Source organism: Rhea pennata, chromosome 1 (genome assembly GCF_028389875.1).
Source record: "Rhea pennata isolate bPtePen1 chromosome 1, bPtePen1.pri, whole genome shotgun sequence".
NCBI classification, from domain to species: Eukaryota; Metazoa; Chordata; class Aves; order Rheiformes; family Rheidae; genus Rhea; species Rhea pennata.
The window spans coordinates 212525006-212551350 of record NC_084663.1 but is presented as its reverse complement, the minus strand read 5'-3'; the positions used below and the strand labels follow the sequence as shown (position 1 = coordinate 212551350).

Genomic DNA, 26345 nt, shown 5'->3' with positions numbered 1-26345 from the left:
CTCACCAGCTTTCATGCCCGGCTCCTATGCATACACAGAGGTGGTCTTCCCGCAGCAGAAGACCCATGCAGCAGCAGCTTTTCCAGGTCTGTGGCTACAGCCAGCCCTATGCACACTTTTGGTATGAGATGTCTTTCTCCACGGGAAAAGTCGGGTGGATGAAAGCCAGACCGTGCTGTCTCCAGGACAGGGCTCGGAGCCACGAGTCCGCGGAACATGAGGTGTCCTCAGCAGACATCTGCTCACCTGCAGTGCCTGCTGATGGCCTCTTCCCAGGGAGGCTGGCCCAGGGTAAGCTCAGGGCTCGGGATGCCCCAAGAGTGAGCTGCGCAGCGTGACTCCCGGCCTCAGCACCTCAGTGCCCAGAGCTCTCTCCATGGCTCATTGGTCTGCCAGGGACCCTAAGCCTGGTTACAGGATGTGTTTGGGACCCTGGACTTGGCCGGGCTCCTTTCTGGCAGCGTCGAAGGATCAAGAGTGTCCCAGGCACTGACACAAGCAAAGAGCTTGCGTGTTGGAGGACCTTTGAGGAAGCTTCTTTGTTTAGTGCTTCTCCTGAGGCTTTCTAGGGTCCAACAATTTCCGCCAGGAAAGCAGGGGACTGACACTGCTCTCAGCAGTTGTTTCAGCACAGCTTCACCAATATTCCGATCCTTTATCCACCCCCATTCAGGTGGGTTTCTGTAGTGTAGTGGTTATCACATTCGCCTAACACGCGAAAGGTCCCCGGTTCGAGACCGGGCAGAAACACATTGTTTAGTTTGCTGATGATGCCAAGCTGGGAGGAGTGGCTGACACCCCTGAGGGCTGTGCTGCCATCCAGAGAGACCTGGACAGGCTGGAGAGTTGGGCGGAGAGGAACCTCCTGAGGTTCAACAAGGGCAAGTGGAGGGCCCTGCACCTAGGGAGAAATAACCATGGGCACCAGCCCAAGCTGGGGTCTGCCCTTGTGGAGAGCAGCTCTGCAGAGAAGGAGCTGGGAGTGCTGGTGGATGACAAGTTGGCCATGTGGCCAGCATGGCTTGTGGCCAGGAAGGCCAGTGGTCTCCTGGGGTGCATTGGAAAGAGTGTTGCCAGCAGGTCAGCAGCATTTCTGCAATGGGCAGAAATTGAAGCACAGGAAGTTCCACCGGAAGGTGAGGGAGAATTTCTTCCCTGTGAGAAGTGATGGAGCCCTGGAGAAGGTTGCCCAGAGAGGTTGTGGAGTCTCCTTGTCTGAAGATATTCAAAACCTGCCTGGACGTGATCCTGTGCAATGTGCTCCAGGTGACTCTGCTTGAGCAGGGAGGTTGGACTAGATGATCTCCAGAGGTCCCTTCCATCAACCTCAACCATTCTGTGATTCTCTAACGTCCTCCTCCTGGTCTTGCTGACTCCAAACTACCAGGGATAGAAGAGCGCTTGTGCTCCCTGCTCCCAACACATCTGCTGCCGAGAGCTGGGCAGGCTCTGGGCCTCGCAGCTGCCTCAGCCTGTGCCTAGCCCCAGCAGCACTTGGGCTCTGGCTGTTCCCTCTGTTGGGGGCACTGGTCTTGCTAGGAGGCCTCAGCTCCTTCTGGATGCTCCCAGCTCTTCTAGCTGTCTGGCCAGGGTGATGCGAGGGCGGTTTCTGAGCAACATGAGATGGAACAAATCCCATTTCTGTAGTGTGAGGGCTTGTCTCTCCTGGGCCTCATTTTATCTGAGGAATCTCTGCGTTAGCTCATTCAGAGCCATACCGATGATTCGGGACTCTGAGTGCTGCACAGAATTGTAATGGCTGGCAGATATCAATGTGCCCCTTTTCAACATGCACAAATCTGCCGCTAGGACCAAGCACAGTAATTCCCTGGGAACATGCGGGGCAGGGGGAGGGGGGGATTTAATCAAAGAAGCAAGTGGCAAGAGTGCAAGAAGGCTGAGGTGAGACTTGACCAACATCCCACATGGCGATGCTGCCAAAGAGCACTTGAAAACCGCCCTTGCTCAACAGTCCTCCTTTTGTGGGGTGCATTTCTTGCACTATTCCTTGTCCTGGTGCACAACAAGTTGACCGTGAGCCAGCAATGGGCTCTTGTGGCAACAAAGGCCAGTGGCATCCTGGGCTACGTTCGGAGGAGTGTTGCCAGTAAGCTGAGGGAGGTGATCCTTCCCATGGTGAGGCCACACCTGGAGTGCTGTTTCCAGTCCTGGGCTCTCCAGTACAAGGGGGCTACTGGAGTGAGTTCAGCAAAAGGCTACTAAGATGATGAAGAGACTGGAGCATCTCTCATGAGGAGAGAGTTGGGACTGTTCAGCCTGGAGAAGAAAAGGCTGAGCGAGCTTATCAGTGTGTAGAAGTATCTGAAGGGAGAGCGTAAAGAGGACAGGGCCAGGCTCTTCTCAGCGTTGCCCTGTGATAGGACAAGAGGCAACAGGCATAAACTGGAACATACGGAGTTCTGCTTGAACACTAGAAAACTCTTTCCTGTGACGGTGACCGATCCCTGGAACAGGTTGTCTTGAGAGGTTGTGAAATCTCCATGCTTGAAGATATTCACAGCCTGACCAGACAGGGTCCTGGGCAGCCTGCTCTTGGTGACCCTGCTTGGGCAGAGTTGGACTAGATGAACTCCAGATGTCTTTTCTAACCCAACTGCCCTGCGATCTGTGAGTCTGGTGAGGCACTCACCAGCTTTCATGCCCGGCTCCTATGCATACACAGAGGTGGTCTTCCCGCAGCAGAAGACCCATGCAGCAGCAGCTTTTCCAGGTCTGTGGCTACAGCCAGCCCTATGCACACTTTTGGTATGAGATGTCTTTCTCCACGGGAAAAGTCGGGTGGATGAAAGCCAGACCGTGCTGTCTCCAGGACAGGGCTCGGAGCCACGAGTCCGCGGAACATGAGGTGTCCTCAGCAGACATCTGCTCACCTGCAGTGCCTGCTGATGGCCTCTTCCCAGGGAGGCTGGCCCAGGGTAAGCTCAGGGCTCGGGATGCCCCAAGAGTGAGCTGTGCAGCGTGACTCCCGGCCTCAGCACCTCAGTGCCCAGAGCTCTCTCCATGGCTCATTGGTCTGCCAGGGACCCTAAGCCTGGTTACAGGATGTGTTTGGGACCCTGGACTTGGCCGGGCTCCTTTCTGGCAGCGTCGAAGGATCAAGAGTGTCCCAGGCACTGAGACAGGCAAAGAGCTTGCGTGTTGGAGGACCTTTGAGGAAGCTTCTTTGTTTAGTGCTTCTCCTGAGGCTTTCTAGGGTCCAACAAATTCCGCCAGGAAAGCAGGGGACTGACACTGCTCTCAGCAGTTGTTTCAGCACAGCTTCACCAATATTCCGATCCTTTATCCACCCCCATTCAGGTGGGTTTCTGTAGTGTAGTGGTTATCACATTCGCCTAACACGCGAAAGGTCCCCGGTTCGAGACCGGGCAGAAACACATTGTTTAGTTTGCTGATGATGCCAAGCTGGGAGGAGTGGCTGACACCCCTGAGGGCTGTGCTGCCATCCAGAGAGACCTGGACAGGCTGGAGAGTTGGGCGGAGAGGAACCTCCTGAGGTTCAACAAGGGCAAGTGGAGGGCCCTGCACCTAGGGAGAAATAACCATGGGCACCAGCCCAAGCTGGGGTCTGCCCTTGTGGAGAGCAGCTCTGCAGAGAAGGAGCTGGGAGTGCTGGTGGATGACAAGTTGGCCTTGTGGCCAGGAAGGCCAGTGGTCTCCTGGGGTGCATTGGAAAGAGTGTTGCCAGCAGCATTTCTGCAGTGGGCAGAAAGTGAAGCACAGGAAGTTCCACCGGAAGGTGAGGGAGAATTTCTTCCCTGTGAGAAGTGATGGAGCCCTGGAGAAGGTTGCCCAGAGAGGTTGTGGAGTCTCCTTGTCTGAAGATATTCAAAACCTGCCTGGACGTGATCCTGTGCAATGTGCTCCAGGTGACTCTGCTTGAGCAGGGAGGTTGGACTAGATGATCTCCAGAGGTCCCTTCCATCAACCTCAACCATTCTGTGATTCTCTAACGTCCTCCTCCTGGTCTTGCTGACTCCAAACTACCAGGGATAGAAGAGCGCTTGTGCTCCCTGCTCCCAACACATCTGCTGCCGAGAGCTGGGCAGGCTCTGGGCCTCGCAGCTGCCTCAGCCTGTGCCTAGCCCCAGCAGCACTTGGGCTCTGGCTGTTCCCTCTGTTGGGGGCACTGGTCTTGCTAGGAGGCCTCAGCTCCTTCTGGATGCTCCCAGCTCTTCTAGCTGTCTGGCCAGGGTGATGCGAGGGCGGTTTCTGAGCAACATGAGATGGAACAAATCCCATTTCTGTAGTGTGAGGGCTTGTCTCTCCTGGGCCTCATTTTATCTGAGGAATCTCTGCGTTAGCTCATTCAGAGCCATACCGATGATTCGGGACTCTGAGTGCTGCACAGAATTGTAATGGCTGGTAGATGTCAATGTGCCCCTTTTCTGCATACACAAATCCGCCGCTAGGACCAAGCACAGTAATTCCCCGGGAACATTTGGGGCGGGGGGAGGGGGAGGAGGGGATTTAATCAAAGAAGCAAGTGCAAGAGTGCAAGAAGGCTGAGGTGAGACTTGACCAACATCCCACATGGCGATGCTGCCAAAGAGCACTTGAAAACCGCCCTTGCTCAACAGTCCTCCTTTTGTGGGGTGCATTTCTTGCACTATTCCTTGTCCTGGTGCACAACAAGTTGACCGTGAGCCAGCAATGGGCTCTTGTGGCAACAAAGGCCAATGGCATCCTGGGCTACGTTCGGGGGAGTGTTGCCAGTAAGCTGAGGGAGGTGATCCTTCCCGTGGTGAGGCCACACCTGGAGTGCTGTTTCCAGTCCTGGGCTCTCCAGTACAAGGGGGCTACTGGAGTGAGTTCAGCAAAAGGCTACTAAGATGATGAAGAGACTGGAGCATCTCTCATGAGGAGAGAGTTGGGACTGTTCAGCCTGGAGAAGAAAAGGCTGAGCGAGCTTATCAGTGTGTAGAAGTATCTGAAGGGAGAGCGTAAAGAGGACAGGGCCAGGCTCTTCTCAGCGTTGCCCTGTGATAGGACAAGAGGCAACAGGCATAAACTGGAACATACGGAGTTCTGCTTGAACACTAGAAAACTCTTTCCTGTGACGGTGACCGATCCCTGGAACAGGTTGTCTTGAGAGGTTGTGAAATCTCCATGCTTGAAGATATTCACAGCCTGACCAGACAGGGTCCTGGGCAGCCTGCTCTTGGTGACCCTGCTTGGGCAGAGTTGGACTAGATGAACTCCAGATGTCTTTTCTAACCCAACTGCCCTGCGATCTGTGAGTCTGGTGAGGCACTCACCAGCTTTCATGCCCGGCTCCTATGCATACACAGAGGTGGTCTTCCCGCAGCAGAAGACCCATGCAGCAGCAGCTTTTCCAGGTCTGTGGCTACAGCCAGCCCTATGCACACTTTTGGTATGAGATGTCTTTCTCCACGGGAAAAGTCGGGTGGATGAAAGCCAGACCATGCTGTCTCCAGAACAGGGCTCGGAGCCACGAGTCCGCGGAACATGAGGTGTCCTCAGCAGACATCTGCTCACCTGCAGTGCCTGCTGATGGCCTCTTCCCAGGGAGGCTGGCCCAGGGTAAGCTCAGGGCTCGGGATGCCCCAAGAGTGAGCTGCGCAGCGTGACTCCCGGCCTCAGCACCTCAGTGCCCAGAGCTCTCTCCATGGCTCATTGGTCTGCCAGGGACCCTAAGCCTGGTTACAGGATGTGTTTGGGACCCTGGACTTGGCCGGGCTCCTTTCTGGCGGCATCGAAGGAATAAGAGTGTCCCAGGCACTGAGACAAGCAAAGAGCTTGCGTGTTGGAGGACCTTTGAGGAAGCTTCTTTGTTTAGTGCTTCTCCTGAGGCTTTCTAGGGTCCAACAAATTCCGCCAGGAAAGCAGGGGACTGACACTGCTCTCAGCAGTTGTTTCAGCACAGCTTCACCAATATTCCGATCCTTTATCCACCCCCATTCAGGTGGGTTTCTGTAGTGTAGTGGTTATCACATTCACCTCACACGCGAAAGGTCCCCGGTTCGAGACCGGGCAGAAACACATTGTTTAGTTTGCTGATGATGCCAAGCTGGGAGGAGTGGCTGACACCCCTGAGGGCTGTGCTGCCATCCAGAGAGACCTGGACAGGCTGGAGAGTTGGGCGGAGAGGAACCTCCTGAGGTTCAACAAGGGCAAGTGGAGGGCCCTGCACCTAGGGAGAAATAACCATGGGCACCAGCCCAAGCTGGGGTCTGCCCTTGTGGAGAGCAGCTCTGCAGAGAAGGAGCTGGGAGTGCTGGTGGATGGCAAGTTGGCCATGTGGCCAGCATGGCTTGTGGCCAGGAAGGCCAGTGGTCTCCTGGGGTGCATTGGAAAGAGTGTTGCCAGCAGCATTTCTGCAGTGGGCAGAAATTGAAGCACAGGAAGTTCCACCGGAAGGTGAGGGAGAAGTGATGGAGCCCTGGAGAAGGTTGCCCAGAGAGGTTGTGGAGTCTCCTTGTCTGAAGATATTCAAAACCTGCCTGGACGTGATCGTGTGCAATGTGCTCCAGGTGACTCTGCTTGAGCAGGGAGGTTGGACTAGATGATCTCCAGAGGTCCCTTCCATCAACCTCAACCATTCTGTGATTCTCTAACGTCCTCCTCCTGGTCTTGCTGACTCCAAACTACCAGGGATAGAAGAGCGCTTGTGCTCCCTGCTCCCAGCACATCTGCTGCCGAGAGCTGGGCAGGCTCTGGGCCTCGCAGCTGCCTCAGCCTGTGCCTAGCCCCAGCAGCACTTGGGCTCTGGCTGTTCCCTCTGTTGGGGGCACTGGTCTTGCTAGGAGGCCTCAGCTCCTTCTGGATGCTCCCAGCTCTTCTAGCTGTCTGGCCAGGGTGATGCGAGGGCGGTTTCTGAGCAACATGAGATGGAACAAATCCCATTTCTGTAGTGTGAGGGCTTGTCTCTCCTGGGCCTCATTTTATCTGAGGAATCTCTGCATTAGCTCATTCACAGCCATACCGATGATTCGGGACTCTGAGTGCTGCACAGAATTGTAATGGCTGGTAGATGTCAATGTGCCCCTTTTCTGCATACACAAATCCGCCGCTAGGACCAAGCACAGTAATTCCCCGGGAACATTTGGGGCGGGGGGAGGGGGAGGAGGGGATTTAATCAAAGAAGCAAGTGCAAGAGTGCAAGAAGGCTGAGGTGAGACTTGACCAACATCCCACATGGCGATGCTGCCAAAGAGCACTTGAAAACCGCCCTTGCTCAACAGTCCTCCTTTTGTGGGGTGCATTTCTTGCACTATTCCTTGTCCTGGTGCACAACAAGTTGACCGTGAGCCAGCAATGGGCTCTTGTGGCAACAAAGGCCAATGGCATCCTGGGCTACGTTCGGGGGAGTGTTGCCAGTAAGCTGAGGGAGGTGATCCTTCCCGTGGTGAGGCCACACCTGGAGTGCTGTTTCCAGTCCTGGGCTCTCCAGGACAAGGGGGCTACTGGAGTGAGTTCAGCAAAAGGCTACTAAGATGATGAAGAGACTGGAGCATCTCTCATGAGGAGAGAGTTGGGACTGTTCAGCCTGGAGAAGAAAAGGCTGAGCGAGCTTATCAGTGTGTAGAAGTATCTGAAGGGAGAGCGTAAAGAGGACAGGGCCAGGCTCTTCTCAGCGTTGCCCTGTGATAGGACAAGAGGCAACAGGCATAAACTGGAACATACGGAGTTCTGCTTGAACACTAGAAAACTCTTTCCTGTGACGGTGACCGATCCCTGGAACAGGTTGTCTTGAGAGGTTGTGAAATCTCCATGCTTGAAGATATTCACAGCCTGACCAGACAGGGTCCTGGGCAGCCTGCTCTTGGTGACCCTGCTTGGGCAGAGTTGGACTAGATGAACTCCAGATGTCTTTTCTAACCCAACTGCCCTGCGATCTGTGAGTCTGGTGAGGCACTCACCAGCTTTCATGCCCGGCTCCTATGCATACACAGAGGTGGTCTTCCCGCAGCAGAAGACCCATGCAGCAGCAGCTTTTCCAGGTCTGTGGCTACAGCCAGCCCTATGCACACTTTTGGTATGAGATGTCTTTCTCCACGGGAAAAGTCGGGTGGATGAAAGCCAGACCATGCTGTCTCCAGGACAGGGCTCGGAGCCACGAGTCCGCGGAACATGAGGTGTCCTCAGCAGACATCTGCTCACCTGCAGTGCCTGCTGATGGCCTCTTCCCAGGGAGGCTGGCCCAGGGTAAGCTCAGGGCTCGGGATGCCCCAAGAGTGAGCTGTGCAGCGTGACTCCCGGCCTCAGCACCTCAGTGCCCAGAGCTCTCTCCATGGCTCATTGGTCTGCCAGGGACCCTAAGCCTGGTTACAGGATGTGTTTGGGACCCTGGACTTGGCCGGGCTCCTTTCTGGCAGCGTCGAAGGATCAAGAGTGTCCCAGGCACTGAGACAGGCAAAGAGCTTGCGTGTTGGAGGACCTTTGAGGAAGCTTCTTTGTTTAGTGCTTCTCCTGAGGCTTTCTAGGGTCCAACAAATTCCGCCAGGAAAGCAGGGGACTGACACTGCTCTCAGCAGTTGTTTCAGCACAGCTTCACCAATATTCCGATCCTTTATCCACCCCCATTCAGGTGGGTTTCTGTAGTGTAGTGGTTATCACATTCGCCTCACACGCGAAAGGTCCCCGGTTCGAGACCGGGCAGAAACACATTGTTTAGTTTGCTGATGATGCCAAGCTGGGAGGAGTGGCTGACACCCCTGAGGGCTGTGCTGCCATCCAGAGAGACCTGGACAGGCTGGAGAGTTGGGCGGAGAGGAACCTCCTGAGGTTCAACAAGGGCAAGTGGAGGGCCCTGCACCTAGGGAGAAATAACCATGGGCACCAGCCCAAGCTGGGGTCTGCCCTTGTGGAGAGCAGCTCTGCAGAGAAGGAGCTGGGAGTGCTGGTGGATGACAAGTTGGCCTTGTGGCCAGGAAGGCCAGTGGTCTCCTGGGGTGCATTGGGAAGAGTTTTGCCAGCCCAAGCTGGGGGCTGCCCTTGTGGAGAGCAGCTCTGCAGAGAAGGAGCTGGGAGTGCTGGTGGATGACAAGTTGGCCATGTGGCCAGCATGGCTTGTGGCCAGGAAGGCCAGTGGTCTCCTGGGGTGCATTGGAAAGAGTGTTGCCAGCAGCATTTCTGCAGTGGGCAGAAAGTGAAGCACAGGAAGTTCCACCGGAAGGTGAGGGAGAATTTCTTCCCTGTGAGAAGTGATGGAGCCCTGGAGCAGGTTGCCCAGAGAGGTTGTGGAGTCTCCTTGTCTGAAGATATTCAAAACCTGCCTGGACGTGATCCTGTGCAATGTGCTCCAGGTGACTCTGCTTGAGCAGGGAGGTTGGACTAGATGATCTCCAGAGGTCCCTTCCATCAACCTCAACCATTCTGTGATTCTCTAACGTCCTCCTCCTGGTCTTGCTGACTCCAAACTACCAGGGATAGAAGAGCGCTTGTGCTCCCTGCTCCCAGCACATCTGCTGCCGAGAGCTGGGCAGGCTCTGGGCCTCGCAGCTGCCTCAGCCTGTGCCTAGCCCCAGCAGCACTTGGGCTCTGGCTGTTCCCTCTGTTGGGGGCACTGGTCTTGCTAGGAGGCCTCAGCTCCTTCTGGATGCTCCCAGCTCTTCTAGCTGTCTGGCCAGGGTGATGCGAGGGCGGTTTCTGAGCAACATGAGATGGAACAAATCCCATTTCTGTAGTGTGAGGGCTTGTCTCTCCTGGGCCTCATTTTATCTGAGGAATCTCTGCGTTAGCTCATTCAGAGCCATACCGATGATTCGGGACTCTGAGTGCTGCACAGAATTGTAATGGCTGGTAGATGTCAATGTGCCCCTTTTCTGCATACACAAATCCGCCGCTAGGACCAAGCACAGTAATTCCCCGGGAACATTTGGGGCGGGGGGAGGGGGAGGAGGGGATTTAATCAAAGAAGCAAGTGCAAGAGTGCAAGAAGGCTGAGGTGAGACTTGACCAACATCCCACATGGCGATGCTGCCAAAGAGCACTTGAAAACCGCCCTTGCTCAACAGTCCTCCTTTTGTGGGGTGCATTTCTTGCACTATTCCTTGTCCTGGTGCACAACAAGTTGACCGTGAGCCAGCAATGGGCTCTTGTGGCAACAAAGGCCAATGGCATCCTGGGCTACGTTCGGGGGAGTGTTGCCAGTAAGCTGAGGGAGGTGATCCTTCCCGTGGTGAGGCCACACCTGGAGTGCTGTTTCCAGTCCTGGGCTCTCCAGTACAAGGGGGCTACTGGAGTGAGTTCAGCAAAAGGCTACTAAGATGATGAAGAGACTGGAGCATCTCTCATGAGGAGAGAGTTGGGACTGTTCAGCCTGGAGAAGAAAAGGCTGAGCGAGCTTATCAGTGTGTAGAAGTATCTGAAGGGAGAGCGTAAAGAGGACAGGGCCAGGCTCTTCTCAGCGTTGCCCTGTGATAGGACAAGAGGCAACAGGCATAAACTGGAACATACGGAGTTCTGCTTGAACACTAGAAAACTCTTTCCTGTGACGGTGACCGATCCCTGGAACAGGTTGTCTTGAGAGGTTGTGAAATCTCCATGCTTGAAGATATTCACAGCCTGACCAGACAGGGTCCTGGGCAGCCTGCTCTTGGTGACCCTGCTTGGGCAGAGTTGGACTAGATGAACTCCAGATGTCTTTTCTAACCCAACTGCCCTGCGATCTGTGAGTCTGGTGAGGCACTCACCAGCTTTCATGCCCGGCTCCTATGCATACACAGAGGTGGTCTTCCCGCAGCAGAAGACCCATGCAGCAGCAGCTTTTCCAGGTCTGTGGCTACAGCCAGCCCTATGCACACTTTTGGTATGAGATGTCTTTCTCCACGGGAAAAGTCGGGTGGATGAAAGCCAGACCATGCTGTCTCCAGAACAGGGCTCGGAGCCACGAGTCCGCGGAACATGAGGTGTCCTCAGCAGACATCTGCTCACCTGCAGTGCCTGCTGATGGCCTCTTCCCAGGGAGGCTGGCCCAGGGTAAGCTCAGGGCTCGGGATGCCCCAAGAGTGAGCTGCGCAGCGTGACTCCCGGCCTCAGCACCTCAGTGCCCAGAGCTCTCTCCATGGCTCATTGGTCTGCCAGGGACCCTAAGCCTGGTTACAGGATGTGTTTGGGACCCTGGACTTGGCCGGGCTCCTTTCTGGCGGCATCGAAGGAATAAGAGTGTCCCAGGCACTGAGACAAGCAAAGAGCTTGCGTGTTGGAGGACCTTTGAGGAAGCTTCTTTGTTTAGTGCTTCTCCTGAGGCTTTCTAGGGTCCAACAAATTCCGCCAGGAAAGCAGGGGACTGACACTGCTCTCAGCAGTTGTTTCAGCACAGCTTCACCAATATTCCGATCCTTTATCCACCCCCATTCAGGTGGGTTTCTGTAGTGTAGTGGTTATCACATTCGCCTCACACGCGAAAGGTCCCCGGTTCGAGACCGGGCAGAAACACATTGTTTAGTTTGCTGATGATGCCAAGCTGGGAGGAGTGGCTGACACCCCTGAGGGCTGTGCTGCCATCCAGAGAGACCTGGACAGGCTGGAGAGTTGGGCGGAGAGGAACCTCCTGAGGTTCAACAAGGGCAAGTGGAGGGCCCTGCACCTAGGGAGAAATAACCATGGGCACCAGCCCAAGCTGGGGTCTGCCCTTGTGGAGAGCAGCTCTGCAGAGAAGGAGCTGGGAGTGCTGGTGGATGGCAAGTTGGCCATGTGGCCAGCATGGCTTGTGGCCAGGAAGGCCAGTGGTCTCCTGGGGTGCATTGGAAAGAGTGTTGCCAGCAGCATTTCTGCAGTGGGCAGAAATTGAAGCACAGGAAGTTCCACCGGAAGGTGAGGGAGAAGTGATGGAGCCCTGGAGAAGGTTGCCCAGAGAGGTTGTGGAGTCTCCTTGTCTGAAGATATTCAAAACCTGCCTGGACGTGATCGTGTGCAATGTGCTCCAGGTGACTCTGCTTGAGCAGGGAGGTTGGACTAGATGATCTCCAGAGGTCCCTTCCATCAACCTCAACCATTCTGTGATTCTCTAACGTCCTCCTCCTGGTCTTGCTGACTCCAAACTACCAGGGATAGAAGAGCGCTTGTGCTCCCTGCTCCCAGCACATCTGCTGCCGAGAGCTGGGCAGGCTCTGGGCCTCGCAGCTGCCTCAGCCTGTGCCTAGCCCCAGCAGCACTTGGGCTCTGGCTGTTCCCTCTGTTGGGGGCACTGGTCTTGCTAGGAGGCCTCAGCTCCTTCTGGATGCTCCCAGCTCTTCTAGCTGTCTGGCCAGGGTGATGCGAGGGCGGTTTCTGAGCAACATGAGATGGAACAAATCCCATTTCTGTAGTGTGAGGGCTTGTCTCTCCTGGGCCTCATTTTATCTGAGGAATCTCTGCGTTAGCTCATTCAGAGCCATACCGATGATTCGGGACTCTGAGTGCTGCACAGAATTGTAATGGCTGGTAGATGTCAATGTGCCCCTTTTCTGCATACACAAATCCGCCGCTAGGACCAAGCACAGTAATTCCCCGGGAACATTTGGGGCGGGGGGAGGGGGAGGAGGGGATTTAATCAAAGAAGCAAGTGCAAGAGTGCAAGAAGGCTGAGGTGAGACTTGACCAACATCCCACATGGCGATGCTGCCAAAGAGCACTTGAAAACCGCCCTTGCTCAACAGTCCTCCTTTTGTGGGGTGCATTTCTTGCACTATTCCTTGTCCTGGTGCACAACAAGTTGACCGTGAGCCAGCAATGGGCTCTTGTGGCAACAAAGGCCAATGGCATCCTGGGCTACGTTCGGGGGAGTGTTGCCAGTAAGCTGAGGGAGGTGATCCTTCCCGTGGTGAGGCCACACCTGGAGTGCTGTTTCCAGTCCTGGGCTCTCCAGTACAAGGGGGCTACTGGAGTGAGTTCAGCAAAAGGCTACTAAGATGATGAAGAGACTGGAGCATCTCTCATGAGGAGAGAGTTGGGACTGTTCAGCCTGGAGAAGAAAAGGCTGAGCGAGCTTATCAGTGTGTAGAAGTATCTGAAGGGAGAGCGTAAAGAGGACAGGGCCAGGCTCTTCTCAGCGTTGCCCTGTGATAGGACAAGAGGCAACAGGCATAAACTGGAACATACGGAGTTCTGCTTGAACACTAGAAAACTCTTTCCTGTGACGGTGACCGATCCCTGGAACAGGTTGTCTTGAGAGGTTGTGAAATCTCCATGCTTGAAGATATTCACAGCCTGACCAGACAGGGTCCTGGGCAGCCTGCTCTTGGTGACCCTGCTTGGGCAGAGTTGGACTAGATGAACTCCAGATGTCTTTTCTAACCCAACTGCCCTGCGATCTGTGAGTCTGGTGAGGCACTCACCAGCTTTCATGCCCGGCTCCTATGCATACACAGAGGTGGTCTTCCCGCAGCAGAAGACCCATGCAGCAGCAGCTTTTCCAGGTCTGTGGCTACAGCCAGCCCTATGCACACTTTTGGTATGAGATGTCTTTCTCCACGGGAAAAGTCGGGTGGATGAAAGCCAGACCATGCTGTCTCCAGAACAGGGCTCGGAGCCACGAGTCCGCGGAACATGAGGTGTCCTCAGCAGACATCTGCTCACCTGCAGTGCCTGCTGATGGCCTCTTCCCAGGGAGGCTGGCTCAGGGTAAGCTCAGGGCTCGGGATGCCCCAAGAGTGAGCTGTGCAGCGTGACTCCCGGCCTCAGCACCTCAGTGCCCAGAGCTCTCTCCATGGCTCATTGGTCTGCCAGGGACCCTAAGCCTGGTTACAGGATGTGTTTGGGACCCTGGACTTGGCCGGGCTCCTTTCTGGCAGCGTCGAAGGATCAAGAGTGTCCCAGGCACTGAGACAGGCAAAGAGCTTGCGTGTTGGAGGACCTTTGAGGAAGCTTCTTTGTTTAGTGCTTCTCCTGAGGCTTTCTAGGGTCCAACAAATTCCGCCAGGAAAGCAGGGGACTGACACTGCTCTCAGCAGTTGTTTCAGCACAGCTTCACCAATATTCCGATCCTTTATCCACCCCCATTCAGGTGGGTTTCTGTAGTGTAGTGGTTATCACATTCGCCTCACACGCGAAAGGTCCCCGGTTCGAGACCGGGCAGAAACACATTGTTTAGTTTGCTGATGATGCCAAGCTGGGAGGAGTGGCTGACACCCCTGAGGGCTGTGCTGCCATCCAGAGAGACCTGGACAGGCTGGAGAGTTGGGCGGAGAGGAACCTCCTGAGGTTCAACAAGGGCAAGTGGAGGGCCCTGCACCTAGGGAGAAATAACCATGGGCACCAGCCCAAGCTGGGGTCTGCCCTTGTGGAGAGCAGCTCTGCAGAGAAGGAGCTGGGAGTGCTGGTGGATGACAAGTTGGCCTTGTGGCCAGGAAGGCCAGTGGTCTCCTGGGGTGCATTGGGAAGAGTTTTGCCAGCCCAAGCTGGGGGCTGCCCTTGTGGAGAGCAGCTCTGCAGAGAAGGAGCTGGGAGTGCTGGTGGATGACAAGTTGGCCATGTGGCCAGCATGGCTTGTGGCCAGGAAGGCCAGTGGTCTCCTGGGGTGCATTGGAAAGAGTGTTGCCAGCAGCATTTCTGCAGTGGGCAGAAAGTGAAGCACAGGAAGTTCCACCGGAAGGTGAGGGAGAATTTCTTCCCTGTGAGAAGTGATGGAGCCCTGGAGCAGGTTGCCCAGAGAGGTTGTGGAGTCTCCTTGTCTGAAGATATTCAAAACCTGCCTGGACGTGATCCTGTGCAATGTGCTCCAGGTGACTCTGCTTGAGCAGGGAGGTTGGACTAGATGATCTCCAGAGGTCCCTTCCATCAACCTCAACCATTCTGTGATTCTCTAACGTCCTCCTCCTGGTCTTGCTGACTCCAAACTACCAGGGATAGAAGAGCGCTTGTGCTCCCTGCTCCCAGCACATCTGCTGCCGAGAGCTGGGCAGGCTCTGGGCCTCGCAGCTGCCTCAGCCTGTGCCTAGCCCCAGCAGCACTTGGGCTCTGGCTGTTCCCTCTGTTGGGGGCACTGGTCTTGCTAGGAGGCCTCAGCTCCTTCTGGATGCTCCCAGCTCTTCTAGCTGTCTGGCCAGGGTGATGCGAGGGCGGTTTCTGAGCAACATGAGATGGAACAAATCCCATTTCTGTAGTGTGAGGGCTTGTCTCTCCTGGGCCTCATTTTATCTGAGGAATCTCTGCGTTAGCTCATTCAGAGCCATACCGATGATTCGGGACTCTGAGTGCTGCACAGAATTGTAATGGCTGGTAGATGTCAATGTGCCCCTTTTCTGCATACACAAATCCGCCGCTAGGACCAAGCACAGTAATTCCCCGGGAACATTTGGGGCGGGGGGAGGGGGAGGAGGGGATTTAATCAAAGAAGCAAGTGCAAGAGTGCAAGAAGGCTGAGGTGAGACTTGACCAACATCCCACATGGCGATGCTGCCAAAGAGCACTTGAAAACCGCCCTTGCTCAACAGTCCTCCTTTTGTGGGGTGCATTTCTTGCACTATTCCTTGTCCTGGTGCACAACAAGTTGACCGTGAGCCAGCAATGGGCTCTTGTGGCAACAAAGGCCAATGGCATCCTGGGCTACGTTCGGGGGAGTGTTGCCAGTAAGCTGAGGGAGGTGATCCTTCCCGTGGTGAGGCCACACCTGGAGTGCTGTTTCCAGTCCTGGGCTCTCCAGTACAAGGGGGCTACTGGAGTGAGTTCAGCAAAAGGCTACTAAGATGATGAAGAGACTGGAGCATCTCTCATGAGGAGAGAGTTGGGACTGTTCAGCCTGGAGAAGAAAAGGCTGAGCGAGCTTATCAGTGTGTAGAAGTATCTGAAGGGAGAGCGTAAAGAGGACAGGGCCAGGCTCTTCTCAGCGTTGCCCTGTGATAGGACAAGAGGCAACAGGCATAAACTGGAACATACGGAGTTCTGCTTGAACACTAGAAAACTCTTTCCTGTGACGGTGACCGATCCCTGGAACAGGTTGTCTTGAGAGGTTGTGAAATCTCCATGCTTGAAGATATTCACAGCCTGACCAGACAGGGTCCTGGGCAGCCTGCTCTTGGTGACCCTGCTTGGGCAGAGTTGGACTAGATGAACTCCAGATGTCTTTTCTAACCCAACTGCCCTGCGATCTGTGAGTCTGGTGAGGCACTCACCAGCTTTCATGCCCGGCTCCTATGCATACACAGAGGTGGTCTTCCCGCAGCAGAAGACCCATGCAGCAGCAGCTTTTCCAGGTCTGTGGCTACAGCCAGCCCTATGCACACTTTTGGTATGAGATGTCTTTCTCCACGGGAAAAGTCGGGTGGATGAAAGCCAGACCATGCTGTCTCCAGAACAGGGCTCGGAGCCACGAGTCCGCGGAACATGAGGTGTCCTCAGCAGACATCTGCTCACCTGCAGTGCCTGCTGATGGCCTCTTCCCAGGGAGGCTGGCCCAGGGTAAGCTCAGGGCTCGGGATGCCCCAAGAGTGAGCTGCGCAGCGTGACTCCCGGCCTCAGCACCTCAGTGCCCAGAGCTCTCTCCATGGCTCATTGGTCTGCCAGGGACCCTAAGCCTGGTTACAGGATGTGTTTGGGACCCTGGACTTGGCCGGGCTCCTTTCTGGCAGCATGGAAGGATCAAGAGTGTCCCAGGCACTGAGACAAGCAAAGAGCTTGCGTGTTGGAGGACCTTTGAGGAAGCTTCTTTGTTTAGTGCTTCTCCTGAGGCTTTCTAGGGTCCAACAAATTCCGCCAGGAAAGCAGGGGACTGACACTGCTCTCAGCAGTTGTTTCAGCACAGCTTCACCAATATTCCGATCCTTTATCCACCCCCATTCAGGTGGGTTTCTGTAGTGTAGTGGTTATCACATTCGCCTAACACGCGAAAGGTCCCCGGTTCGAGACCGGGCAGAAACACATTGTTTAGTTTGCTGATGATGCCAAGCTGGGAGGAGTGGCTGACACCCCTGAGGGCTGTGCTGCCATCCAGAGAGACCTGGACAGGCTGGAGAGTTGGGCGGAGAGGAACCTCCTGAGGTTCAACAAGGGCAAGTGGAGGGCCATGCACCTAGGGAGAAATAACCATGGGCACCAGCCCAAGCTGGGGTCTGCCCTTGTGGAGAGCAGCTCTGCAGAGAAGGAGCTGGGAGTGCCGGTGGATGACAAGTTGGCCATGTGGCCAGCATGGCTTGTGGCCAGGAAGGCCAGTGGTCTCCTGGGGTGCATTGGGAAGAGTTTTGCCAGCCCAAGCTGGGGGCTGCCCTTGTGGAGAGCAGCTCTGCAGAGAAGGAGCTGGGAGTGCTGGTGGATGACAAGTTGGCCATGTGGCCAGCATGGCTTGTGGCCAGGAAGGCCAGTGGTCTCCTGGGGTGCATTGAGAAGAGTTTTGCCAGCCCAAGCTGGGGGCTGCCCTTGTGGAGAGCAGCTCTGCAGAGAAGGAGCTGGGAGTGCTGGTGGATGACAAGTTGGCCACGTGGCCAGCATGGCTTGTGGCCAGGAAGGCCAGTGGTCTCCTGGGGTGCATTGGAAAGAGTGTTGCCAGCAGGTCAGCAGCATTTCTGCAATGGGCAGAAAGTGAAGCACAGGAAGTTCCACCGGAAGGTGAGGGAGAATTTCTTCCCTGCGAGAAGTGATGGAGCCCTGGAGCAGGTTGCCCAGAGAGGTTGTGGAGTCTCCTTGTCTGGAGATATTCAAAACCTGCCTGGACGTGATCCTGTGCAATGTGCTCCAGGTGACTCTGCTTGAGCAGGGAGGTTGGATTAGATGATCTCCAGAGGTCCCTTCCATCAACCTCAACCATTCTGTGATTCTCTAATGTCCTCCTCCTGGTCTTGCTGACTCCAAACTACCAGGGATAGAAGAGCGCTTGTGCTCCCTGCTCCCAGCACATCTGCTGCCGAGAGCTGGGCAGGCTCTGGGCCTCGCAGCTGCCTCAGCCTGTGCCTAGCCCCAGCAGCACTTGGGCTCTGGCTGTTCCCTCTGTTGGGGGCACTGGTCTTGCTAGGAGGCCTCAGCTCCTTCTGGATGCTCCCAGCTCTTCTAGCTGTCTGGCCAGGGTGATGCGAGGGCGGTTTCTGAGCAACATGAGATGGAACAAATCCCATTTCTGTAGTGTGAGGGCTTGTCTCTCCTGGGCCTCATTTTATCTGAGGAATCTCTGCGTTAGCTCATTCAGAGCCATACCGATGATTCGGGACTCTGAGTGCTGCACAGAATTGTAATGGCTGGCAGATATCAATGTGCCCCTTTTCAACATGCACAAATCTGCCGCTAGGACCAAGCACAGTAATTCCCTGGGAACATGCGGGGCAGGGGGAGGGGGGGATTTAATCAAAGAAGCAAGTGGCAAGAGTGCAAGAAGGCTGAGGTGAGACTTGACCAACATCCCACATGGCGATGCTGCCAAAGAGCACTTGAAAACCGCCCTTGCTCAACAGTCCTCCTTTTGTGGGGTGCATTTCTTGCACTATTCCTTGTCCTGGTGCACAACAAGTTGACCGTGAGCCAGCAATGGGCTCTTGTGGCAACAAAGGCCAGTGGCATCCTGGGCTACGTTCGGAGGAGTGTTGCCAGTAAGCTGAGGGAGGTGATCCTTCCCATGGTGAGGCCACACCTGGAGTGCTGTTTCCAGTCCTGGGCTCTCCAGGACAAGGGGGCTACTGGAGTGAGTTCAGCAAAAGGCTACTAAGATGATGAAGAGACTGGAGCATCTCTCATGAGGAGAGAGTTGGGACTGTTCAGCCTGGAGAAGAAAAGGCTGAGCGAGCTTATCAGTGTGTAGAAGTATCTGAAGGGAGAGCGTAAAGAGGACAGGGCCAGGCTCTTCTCAGCGTTGCCCTGTGATAGGACAAGAGGCAACAGGCATAAACTGGAACATATGGAGTTCTGCTTGAACACTAGAAAACTCTTTCCTGTGACGGTGACCGATCCCTGGAACAGGTTGTCTTGAGAGGTTGTGAAATCTCCATGCTTGAAGATATTCACAGCCTGACCAGACAGGGTCCTGGGCAGCCTGCTCTTGGTGACCCTGCTTGGGCAGAGTTGGACTAGATGAACTCCAGATGTCTTTTCTAACCCAACTGCCCTGCGATCTGTGAGTCTGGTGAGGCACTCACCAGCTTTCATGCCCGGCTCCTATGCATACACAGAGGTGGTCTTCCCGCAGCAGAAGACCCATGCAGCAGCAGCTTTTCCAGGTCTGTGGCTACAGCCAGCCCTATGCACACTTTTGGTATGAGATGTCTTTCTCCACGGGAAAAGTCGGGTGGATGAAAGCCAGACCATGCTGTCTCCAGGACAGGGCTCGGAGCCACGAGTCCGCGGAACATGAGGTGTCCTCAGCAGACATCTGCTCACCTGCAGTGCCTGCTGATGGCCTCTTCCCAGGGAGGCTGGCCCAGGGTAAGCTCAGGGCTCGGGATGCCCCAAGAGTGAGCTGCGCAGCGTGACTCCCGGCCTCAGCACCTCAGTGCCCAGAGCTCTCTCCATGGCTCATTGGTCTGCCAGGGACCCTAAGCCTGGTTACAGGATGTGTTTGGGACCCTGGACTTGGCCGGGCTCCTTTCTGGCGGCATCGAAGGAATAAGAGTGTCCCAGGCACTGAGACAAGCAAAGAGCTTGCGTGTTGGAGGACCTTTGAGGAAGCTTCTTTGTTTAGTGCTTCTCCTGAGGCTTTCTAGGGTCCAACAAATTCCGCCAGGAAAGCAGGGGACTGACACTGCTCTCAGCAGTTGTTTCAGCACAGCTTCACCAATATTCCGATCCTTTATCCACCCCCATTCAGGTGGGTTTCTGTAGTGTAGTGGTTATCACATTCGCCTCACACGCGAAAGGTCCCCGGTTCGAGACCGGGCAGAAACACATTGTTTAGTTTGCTGATGATGCCAAGCTGGGAGGAGTGGCTGACACCCCTGAGGGCTGTGCTGCCATCCAGAGAGACCTGGACAGGCTGGAGAGTTGGGCGGAGAGGAACCTCCTGAGGTTCAACAAGGGCAAGTGGAGGGCCCTGCACCTAGGGAGAAATAACCATGGGCACCAGCCCAAGCTGGGGTCTGCCCTTGTGGAGAGCAGCTCTGCAGAGAAGGAGCTGGGAGTGCTGGTAGATGGCAAGTTGGCCATGAGCCAGCATGGCTTGTGGCCAGGAAGGCCAGTGGTCTCCTGGGGTGCATTGGGAAGAGTTTTGCCAGCCCAAGCTGGGGGCTGCCCTTGTGGAGAGCAGCTCTGCAGAGAAGGAGCTGGGAGTGCTGGTGGATGACAAGTTGGCCATGTGGCCAGCATGGCTTGTGGCCAGGAAGGCCAGTGGTCTCCTGGGGTGCATTGAGAAGAGTTTTGCCAGCCCAAGCTGGGGGCTGCCCTTGTGGAGAGCAGCTCTGCAGAGAAGGAGCTGGGAGTGCTGGTGGATGACAAGTTGGCCACGTGGCCAGCATGGCTTGTGGCCAGGAAGGCCAGTGGTCTCCTGGGGTGCATTGGAAAGAGTGTTGCCAGCAGGTCAGCAGCATTTCTGCAATGGGCAGAAAGTGAAGCACAGGAAGTTCCACCGGAAGGTGAGGGAGAATTTCTTCCCTGCGAGAAGTGATGGAGCCCTGGAGCAGGTTGCCCAGAGAGGTTGTGGAGTCTCCTTGTCTGGAGATATTCAAAACCTGCCTGGACGTGATCCTGTGCAATGTGCTCCAGGTGACTCTGCTTGAGCAGGGAGGTTGGACTAGATGATCTCCAGAGGTCCCTTCCATCAACCTCAACCATTCTGTGATTCTCTAATGTCCTCCTCCTGGTCTTGCTGACTCCAAACTACCAGGGATAGAAGAGCGCTTGTGCTCCCTGCTCCCAGCACATCTGCTGCCGAGAGCTGGGCAGGCTCTGGGCCTCGCAGCTGCCTCAGCCTGTGCCTAGCCCCAGCAGCACTTGGGCTCTGGCTGTTCCCTCTGTTGGGGGCACTGGTCTTGCTAGGAGGCCTCAGCTCCTTCTGGATGCTCCCAGCTCTTCTAGCTGTCTGGCCAGGGTGATGCGAGGGCGGTTTCTGAGCAACATGAGATGGAACAAATCCCATTTCTGTAGTGTGAGGGCTTGTCTCTCCTGGGCCTCATTTTATCTGAGGAATCTCTGCGTTAGCTCATTCAGAGCCATACCGATGATTCGGGACTCTGAGTGCTGCACAGAATTGTAATGGCTGGCAGATATCAATGTGCCCCTTTTCAACATGCACAAATCTGCCGCTAGGACCAAGCACAGTAATTCCCTGGGAACATGCGGGGCAGGGGGAGGGGGGGATTTAATCAAAGAAGCAAGTGCAAGAGTGCAAGAAGGCTGAGGTGAGACTTGACCAACATCCCACATGGCGATGCTGCCAAAGAGCACTTGAAAACCGCCCTTGCTCAACAGTCCTCCTTTTGTGGGGTGCATTTCTTGCACTATTCCTTGTCCTGGTGCACAACAAGTTGACCGTGAGCCAGCAATGGGCTCTTGTGGCAACAAAGGCCAGTGGCATCCTGGGCTACGTTCGGAGGAGTGTTGCCAGTAAGCTGAGGGAGGTGATCCTTCCCATGGTGAGGCCACACCTGGAGTGCTGTTTCCAGTCCTGGGCTCTCCAGGACAAGGGGGCTACTGGAGTGAGTTCAGCAAAAGGCTACTAAGATGATGAAGAGACTGGAGCATCTCTCATGAGGAGAGAGTTGGGACTGTTCAGCCTGGAGAAGAAAAGGCTGAGCGAGCTTATCAGTGTGTAGAAGTATCTGAAGGGAGAGCGTAAAGAGGACAGGGCCAGGCTCTTCTCAGCGTTGCCCTGTGATAGGACAAGAGGCAACAGGCATAAACTGGAACATATGGAGTTCTGCTTGAACACTAGAAAACTCTTTCCTGTGACGGTGACCGATCCCTGGAACAGGTTGTCTTGAGAGGTTGTGAAATCTCCATGCTTGAAGATATTCACAGCCTGACCAGACAGGGTCCTGGGCAGCCTGCTCTTGGTGACCCTGCTTGGGCAGAGTTGGACTAGATGAACTCCAGATGTCTTTTCTAACCCAACTGCCCTGCGATCTGTGAGTCTGGTGAGGCACTCACCAGCTTTCATGCCCGGCTCCTATGCATACACAGAGGTGGTCTTCCCGCAGCAGAAGACCCATGCAGCAGCAGCTTTTCCAGGTCTGTGGCTACAGCCAGCCCTATGCACACTTTTGGTATGAGATGTCTTTCTCCACGGGAAAAGTCGGGTGGATGAAAGCCAGACCATGCTGTCTCCAGGACAGGGCTCGGAGCCACGAGTCCGCGGAACATGAGGTGTCCTCAGCAGACATCTGCTCACCTGCAGTGCCTGCTGATGGCCTCTTCCCAGGGAGGCTGGCCCAGGGTAAGCTCAGGGCTCGGGATGCCCCAAGAGTGAGCTGCGCAGCGTGACTCCCGGCCTCAGCACCTCAGTGCCCAGAGCTCTCTCCATGGCTCATTGGTCTGCCAGGGACCCTAAGCCTGGTTACAGGATGTGTTTGGGACCCTGGACTTGGCCGGGCTCCTTTCTGGCAGCGTCGAAGGATCAAGAGTGTCCCAGGCACTGAGACAAGCAAAGAGCTTGCGTGTTGGAGGACCTTTGAGGAAGCTTCTTTGTTTAGTGCTTCTCCTGAGGCTTTCTAGGGTCCAACAAATTCCGCCAGGAAAGCAGGGGACTGACACTGCTCTCAGCAGTTGTTTCAGCACAGCTTCACCAATATTCCGATCCTTTATCCACCCCCATTCAGGTGGGTTTCTGTAGTGTAGTGGTTATCACATTCGCCTAACACGCGAAAGGTCCCCGGTTCGAGACCGGGCAGAAACACATTGTTTAGTTTGCTGATGATGCCAAGCTGGGAGGAGTGGCTGACACCCCTGAGGGCTGTGCTGCCATCCAGAGAGACCTGGACAGGCTGGAGAGTTGGGCGGAGAGGAACCTCCTGAGGTTCAACAAGGGCAAGTGGAGGGCCCTGCACCTAGGGAGAAATAACCATGGGCACCAGCCCAAGCTGGGGTCTGCCCTTGTGGAGAGCAGCTCTGCAGAGAAGGAGCTGGGAGTGCCGGTGGATGACAAGTTGGCCATGTGGCCAGCATGGCTTGTGGCCAGGAAGGCCAGTGGTCTCCTGGGGTGCATTGGAAAGAGTTTTGCCAGTCCGAGCTGGGGGCTGCCCTTGTGGAGAGCAGCTCTGCAGAGAAGGAGCTGGGAGTGCTGGTGGATGACAAGTTGGCCATGTGGCCAGCATGGCTTGTGGCCAGGAAGGCCAGTGGTCTCCTGGGGTGCATTGAGAAGAGTTTTGCCAGCCCAAGCTGGGGGCTGCCCTTGTGGAGAGCAGCTCTGCAGAGAAGGAGCTGGGAGTGCTGGTGGATGACAAGTTGGCCACGTGGCCAGCATGGCTTGTGGCCAGGAAGGCCAGTGGTCTCCTGGGGTGCATTGGAAAGAGTGTTGCCAGCAGGTCAGCAGCATTTCTGCAATGGGCAGAAAGTGAAGCACAGGAAGTTCCACCGGAAGGTGAGGGAGAATTTCTTCCCTGCGAGAAGTGATGGAGCCCTGGAGCAGGTTGCCCAGAGAGGTTGTGGAGTCTCCTTGTCTGGAGATATTCAAAACCTGCCTGGACGTGATCCTGTGCAATGTGCTCCAGGTGACTCTGCTTGAGCAGGGAGGTTGGACTAGATGATCTCCAGAGGTCCCTTCCATCAACCTCAACCATTCTGTGATTCTCTAATGTCCTCCTCCTGGTCTTGCTGACTCCAAACTACCAGGGATAGAAGAGCGCTTGTGCTCCCTGCTCCCAGCACATCTGCTGCCGAGAGCTGGGCAGGCTCTGGGCCTCGCAGCTGCCTCAGCCTGTGCCTAGCCCCAGCAGCACTTGGGCTCTGGCTGTTCCCTCTGTTGGGGGCACTGGTCTTGCTAGGAGGCCTCAGCTCCTTCTGGATGCTCCCAGCTCTTCTAGCTGTCTGGCCAGGGTGATGCGAGGGCGGTTTCTGAGCAACATGAGATGGAACAAATCCCATTTCTGTAGTGTGAGGGCTTGTCTCTCCTGGGCCTCATTTTATCTGAGGAATCTCTGCGTTAGCTCATTCAGAGCCATACCGATGATTCGGGACTCTGAGTGCTGCACAGAATTGTAATGGCTGGCAGATATCAATGTGCCCCTTTTCAACATGCACAAATCTGCCGCTAGGACCAAGCACAGTAATTCCCTGGGAACATGCGGGGCAGGGGGAGGGGGGGATTTAATCAAAGAAGCAAGTGGCAAGAGTGCAAGAAGGCTGAGGTGAGACTTGACCAACATCCCACATGGCGATGCTGCCAAAGAGCACTTGAAAACCGCCCTTGCTCAACAGTCCTCCTTTTGTGGGGTGCATTTCTTGCACTATTCCTTGTCCTGGTGCACAACAAGTTGACCGTGAGCCAGCAATGGGCTCTTGTGGCAACAAAGGCCAGTGGCATCCTGGGCTACGTTCGGAGGAGTGTTGCCAGTAAGCTGAGGGAGGTGATCCTTCCCATGGTGAGGCCACACCTGGAGTGCTGTTTCCAGTCCTGGGCTCTCCAGTACAAGGGGGCTACTGGAGTGAGTTCAGCAAAAGGCTACTAAGATGATGAAGAGACTGGAGCATCTCTCATGAGGAGAGAGTTGGGACTGTTCAGCCTGGAGAAGAAAAGGCTGAGCGAGCTTATCAGTGTGTAGAAGTATCTGAAGGGAGAGCGTAAAGAGGACAGGGCCAGGCTCTTCTCAGCGTTGCCCTGTGATAGGACAAGAGGCAACAGGCATAAACTGGAACATATGGAGTTCTGCTTGAACACTAGAAAACTCTTTCCTGTGACGGTGACCGATCCCTGGAACAGGTTGTCTTGAGAGGTTGTGAAATCTCCATGCTTGAAGATATTCACAGCCTGACCAGACAGGGTCCTGGGCAGCCTGCTCTTGGTGACCCTGCTTGGGCAGAGTTGGACTAGATGAACTCCAGATGTCTTTTCTAACCCAACTGCCCTGCGATCTGTGAGTCTGGTGAGGCACTCACCAGCTTTCATGCCCGGCTCCTATGCATACACAGAGGTGGTCTTCCCGCAGCAGAAGACCCATGCAGCAGCAGCTTTTCCAGGTCTGTGGCTACAGCCAGCCCTATGCACACTTTTGGTATGAGATGTCTTTCTCCACGGGAAAAGTCGGGTGGATGAAAGCCAGACCATGCTGTCTCCAGGACAGGGCTCGGAGCCACGAGTCCGCGGAACATGAGGTGTCCTCAGCAGACATCTGCTCACCTGCAGTGCCTGCTGATGGCCTCTTCCCAGGGAGGCTGGCCCAGGGTAAGCTCAGGGCTCGGGATGCCCCAAGAGTGAGCTGCGCAGCGTGACTCCCGGCCTCAGCACCTCAGTGCCCAGAGCTCTCTCCATGGCTCATTGGTCTGCCAGGGACCCTAAGCCTGGTTACAGGATGTGTTTGGGACCCTGGACTTGGCCGGGCTCCTTTCTGGCAGCGTCGAAGGATCAAGAGTGTCCCAGGCACTGAGACAAGCAAAGAGCTTGCGTGTTGGAGGACCTTTGAGGAAGCTTCTTTGTTTAGTGCTTCTCCTGAGGCTTTCTAGGGTCCAACAAATTCCGCCAGGAAAGCAGGGGACTGACACTGCTCTCAGCAGTTGTTTCAGCACAGCTTCACCAATATTCCGATCCTTTATCCACCCCCATTCAGGTGGGTTTCTGTAGTGTAGTGGTTATCACATTCGCCTAACACGCGAAAGGTCCCCGGTTCGAGACCGGGCAGAAACACATTGTTTAGTTTGCTGATGATGCCAAGCTGGGAGGAGTGGCTGACACCCCTGAGGGCTGTGCTACCATCCAGAGAGACCTGGACAGGCTGGAGAGTTGGGCGGAGAGGAACCTCCTGAGGTTCAACAAGGGCAAGTGGAGGGCCCTGCACCTAGGGAGAAATAACCATGGGCACCAGCCCAAGCTGGGGTCTGCCCTTGTGGAGAGCAGCTCTGCAGAGAAGGAGCTGGGAGTGCCGGTGGATGACAAGTTGGCCATGTGGCCAGCATGGCTTGTGGCCAGGAAGGCCAGTGGTCTCCTGGGGTGCATTGGAAAGAGTTTTGCCAGTCCGAGCTGGGGGCTGCCCTTGTGGAGAGCAGCTCTGCAGAGAAGGAGCTGGGAGTGCTGGTGGATGACAAGTTGGCCATGTGGCCAGCATGGCTTGTGGCCAGGAAGGCCAGTGGTCTCCTGGGGTGCATTGAGAAGAGTTTTGCCAGCCCAAGCTGGGGGCTGCCCTTGTGGAGAGCAGCTCTGCAGAGAAGGAGCTGGGAGTGCTGGTGGATGACAAGTTGGCCACGTGGCCAGCATGGCTTGTGGCCAGGAAGGCCAGTGGTCTCCTGGGGTGCATTGGAAAGAGTGTTGCCAGCAGGTCAGCAGCATTTCTGCAATGGGCAGAAAGTGAAGCACAGGAAGTTCCACCGGAAGGTGAGGGAGAATT

The 26345-nt window shown here is 55.4% G+C and overlaps 10 non-coding genes across 10 annotated transcripts; all 10 read left to right on the top strand.

Annotated features, from left to right (window-relative positions):
* The first annotated feature begins 677 nt into the window (after positions 1 to 677).
* TRNAV-AAC (transfer RNA valine (anticodon AAC)) lies at positions 678 to 750 on the top strand. Its single transcript has one exon. It is a non-coding gene; the product is annotated as a tRNA-Val (tRNA).
* Positions 751 to 3322: 2572 nt separating this feature from the next.
* TRNAV-AAC (transfer RNA valine (anticodon AAC)) lies at positions 3323 to 3395 on the top strand. The gene has a single exon. It is a non-coding gene; the product is annotated as a tRNA-Val (tRNA).
* Positions 3396 to 5948: 2553 nt separating this feature from the next.
* Positions 5949 to 6021, top strand: TRNAV-CAC (transfer RNA valine (anticodon CAC)). Its single transcript has one exon. It is a non-coding gene; the product is annotated as a tRNA-Val (tRNA).
* Positions 6022 to 8573: 2552 nt separating this feature from the next.
* TRNAV-CAC (transfer RNA valine (anticodon CAC)) lies at positions 8574 to 8646 on the top strand. Its single transcript has one exon. It is a non-coding gene; the product is annotated as a tRNA-Val (tRNA).
* A 2702-nt stretch (positions 8647 to 11348) lies between these two features.
* On the top strand, positions 11349 to 11421 carry TRNAV-CAC (transfer RNA valine (anticodon CAC)). Its single transcript has one exon. It is a non-coding gene; the product is annotated as a tRNA-Val (tRNA).
* A 2552-nt stretch (positions 11422 to 13973) lies between these two features.
* On the top strand, positions 13974 to 14046 carry TRNAV-CAC (transfer RNA valine (anticodon CAC)). The gene has a single exon. It is a non-coding gene; the product is annotated as a tRNA-Val (tRNA).
* Positions 14047 to 16748: 2702 nt separating this feature from the next.
* Positions 16749 to 16821, top strand: TRNAV-AAC (transfer RNA valine (anticodon AAC)). Its single transcript has one exon. It is a non-coding gene; the product is annotated as a tRNA-Val (tRNA).
* Positions 16822 to 19691: 2870 nt separating this feature from the next.
* TRNAV-CAC (transfer RNA valine (anticodon CAC)) lies at positions 19692 to 19764 on the top strand. The gene has a single exon. It is a non-coding gene; the product is annotated as a tRNA-Val (tRNA).
* A 2868-nt stretch (positions 19765 to 22632) lies between these two features.
* TRNAV-AAC (transfer RNA valine (anticodon AAC)) lies at positions 22633 to 22705 on the top strand. The gene has a single exon. It is a non-coding gene; the product is annotated as a tRNA-Val (tRNA).
* Positions 22706 to 25575: 2870 nt separating this feature from the next.
* TRNAV-AAC (transfer RNA valine (anticodon AAC)) lies at positions 25576 to 25648 on the top strand. Its single transcript has one exon. It is a non-coding gene; the product is annotated as a tRNA-Val (tRNA).
* Positions 25649 to 26345: the final 697 nt, after the last annotated feature.